The sequence below is a fragment of the Protobothrops mucrosquamatus genome, unplaced genomic scaffold (assembly GCF_001527695.2).
Source record: "Protobothrops mucrosquamatus isolate PMUCROS unplaced genomic scaffold, P.Mucros_1.0 scaffold3, whole genome shotgun sequence".
In the NCBI taxonomy this organism is placed as follows: domain Eukaryota; kingdom Metazoa; phylum Chordata; class Lepidosauria; order Squamata; family Viperidae; genus Protobothrops; species Protobothrops mucrosquamatus.
Window position 1 is genome coordinate 2,024,060 of NW_015386390.1, and position 3,617 is coordinate 2,027,676.

Here is a 3,617-nt window from a genome sequence, read left to right on the forward strand (position 1 = left end):
GAGGCACAGTGGTCTCCCTTGGACACATACTCTCCCTTATAATGACCGCCACCCCCCCGCCCCTACCCCGGGCCCTCGGCTGATGGAATGCTTGGAAACCTGGTGGGCACAGATCAACAAGGGGGACTCCCCCTTCTATGCCCAACCAGGTCTCGGTGATACCCGCCAGGTCCGCTCCCCCCTCGTGAATAAGTTCTTGGATGAGGGGGGCCTTATTTACCACAGACCTGGCGTTGCATAACATCAGCCGATGGACCCGGGCCGGAGGATCTAAGGTCCCTGGAGGTCGAGCAGAGCTCTGAGGATCGGAGCACCCACAAGCTTGTAAGTAGTGTGTGCGTGCTCCCAAAACCCGATATGGTCCTCTGCTCCCGCCATACCTGCCCCTCCCACTAACCGTACCTATCACACCACCCTCCGCCAGCCCCCCAGTCTCCTCCCTTACCACTCCGCGCCCCCCAGCCAGGACCGGCCTTGGCCTCCGAGAGGACTCCCCTAGTTCCCCTCGGGCCAACCCCGAACCCCCTAAAAATTTAGCAAAACACCCCTCTAAGAAGGCATATAGTTTCCTCCTTCTTAGATCCCTCCCTGCTGCCGCTAAATGCCACCTCTCGGGGTTCCAAACCCCTTCATTAAGGCCGGCCCTCGGAATCGTGTTGGGCCATGCCTGCGCGATGGGGGAGTCGCGCAGGGCCAGCAGTTCCCTCCTGGAATACAGTCCCAAGTCATGAGAGGAGGTCCAACAGCAGAGTTGGGAAGGGGAAAAGTCCTCGTGGTGGTGGTCAAGGGGTTAGATGGATTGGAAGAAGGCGACATAGTTCGTAGATCTTTACACCCCCCATAAGAAAGAAAGAGGGAGGGGGGAGGGAGTTGCAGTCAAAGTCGGCCAGCCAGCAGCGTAGGCCTCCGGGCCCGCCGAGCCCAGTCACACAGGTCCCCAGGGCCCCCAGGCACTCACCGTCAGGCATATCCCTCCGGCCAATGCCTCCCTTGGGCCCTGTCCTCCGCCCGGGCCGTTCTTCCGCCCGGGCCGCTGTGCCACTGTGCCGGCGCGCCCTCCGGGCCGCTGTATACCACGCTGCTGGGCCGGCACAACCTCCGGGCCACTGTATGCCACGTCTCTGGTCACTCCTCCCTACAGGAGGGTAGTCCTCGACTTATGACCGGTTTAGTCCTCGACTTACGACCGGTTGGGGGTCGCGGCATTAAAAAGGTTGAGAACCACTGCCCTAGTGAGCCTTGGGTTTGCTTAATGACTGCTGCATTTGCTTAACAACTGCCAGGTTGACTTAATGACCCATCGCAAAAAAATTGTAAAATTGGTGCAGTCATGTAATGACCTGCTTTATAAGCATCTTGACTTATGACCATCAGTGGGCAGGCTCCATTATGGTCATAAGTTGAGGACTATCTGCATTATAGATATCTTACAGCCCCATCTTCAAACCCCCAAAGTGGAAGTGTTGAGATGGTTCAACTTCCTTTCTACAAGAAAGAAGCTTCTGATAGGAAGAAAACAAATGACTGAATTGCAATTGTTAAATGACTACTTAGGACAGGGGTAGGCAACCTTAGCTCTTTTATGACTCGTGAACTTCAACTCCCAGAATTCCTAGCCAGAATGGCTCAGCTTGGACACTCCCCTTTCCCCTCAGCATGGCTGGCTCAGGAATTCTGGGAGTTGAAGTCCATGAATCATAAAAGAGCCAAGGTTGCCTACCCCTGACTTAGGACAAACACAATCCCTCCTTCAAACATGTCCCATTTGATAATCTGGATGGGCTTGGTAAAAATGTTGTGACCATTGACTAGTATCCATGCTGCTTCCTACATTTCCTGCTCGTTTTTTTCCCAAGCTCACCAAATATTATATCTGCATGCTGCTGAAGTTAAGCTGTTAGACTGGAAGTGTGGACAGCAAAGCTGAGGTCCAGCCTTAGCCATGAACTTACTGGGTGATTTTGGCCAATCACTTTTTCTCAATCAATATTCTTCATAAGGTCCCAAAGGTACATACATAGCTGAAATCATGCTACTCGATTAAAGATTCTTTAAGGTAAACAATGCCTCAAAGTTCTTTGAAGAGTTTCATCTTTCGGAACCAGGACAGGTGCTTTTCCAGAGGCAATTGGACTTTGTTTTTCCTTGAAGAATTTTACTTCTCATTCAAGAAGCTTCAGTGTTATGAACTGAAGAAGCGTCTTCAACGAGAAGCGACATGTCTTCAAGGAAAAACATAGACCAGTAGCCTTTTGAAAAAGCCCCTTTGGGACAACCATGACCTGGGTGACTGAGAATCTCCATTGACATTCTTCGTAAGGTTTTTGTTATAAGTATAAAATGGAAAGTCTAATGTTAATCCATTAAGAACTCTTGAGGCAAAGATGATACAGGTAGTTATTGAATTACAACAGTTCATTTAGTGACCGTTCAAGCTTACAATGTTACTGGTCTTATAATCAAAACTCAGTGTCCCAGGGTCATGTGATCAGCTTTTGTGAACTTCTGACAAGCAAAGTCAATTCACCAGATTCACTTAACAACTGCAACTGTGGCAAGAAAGGTCGTAAAATGGGGCAAAACTCACTTAACAAATCTTATTCTAAAAAAACTAGTTGACTCAATTTTGAAGGGCAGCATATTTATTCATAAACTATGTATAAAATTTACTTTCGAATGAAGTGATGATACATAAGCTGCCGGTTTTCTCAAACCGGATGCCATCAGGATACAGACAAAGAAGACGAATTATGAAACTATGGATACTCCAAAGTTATGCACTGAGCTATACCATTTAATGGTGTCACTGATCCACCCCATTGATATTTCCTGACAGTTAGAACAATTAATCAGTGGAACGACTTGCTTCCAGAAGTTGTGGGTGCTCCAACACTGGAAGTTTTTAAGAAGAGATTGGACAACCATTTGTCTGAAATGGTATACTATAGGGTTTTCTGCCTGAGCAGGGGGTTGGACTAGAAGACCTCTAAGGTCCCTTCCAACTCTGTTATTCACTTATTCTGATATGTTGAGATTTCAAAATGCCATTGCCTTTAGTAGTTAAAAGGATACCAATTGATGCTACCGAGAAAACACGAACAGATTTAAATATTTATTAAAAGATTTTAAACAACAAAAAGCCAAAAATAAATTCAAAAAGCCACACTACAGAAAGGCATTCTGTTCTGGGTTGATACTACTTTGTCACACTATGTTTATTGTTTTTTTTTCTGCAGAGGATGTGACAGGAGGGCAGTTGTGAAAGGCAAGGAATTCACCATCAGCTTCATCCATTCAAAGCTGGGTTTGGCAAATAATCCATGTGAAACAAGCACAGAAAGACAAAATTAGCAAGCATTAAGTGTTTTTATTCTCTGCATCAGCTGAATCAAAGGCAGGGCATCATATTTATCAGAGGACATCATTAAAGCTCGACAAAGAATGAAATTAATACCACAGAAATTACCTCAGCGTTATTCTTAAAAGTGTACCTGCCACACCTCACCGAGATATTATTTCTATGAATAATTGTGCAATTCACACTACTCTTGTTAGGTTGCATAGTTTTGTGGTTGGAGGGATAGGCAATTATTCTTGGACGGGGGGGGGGGGGGGGG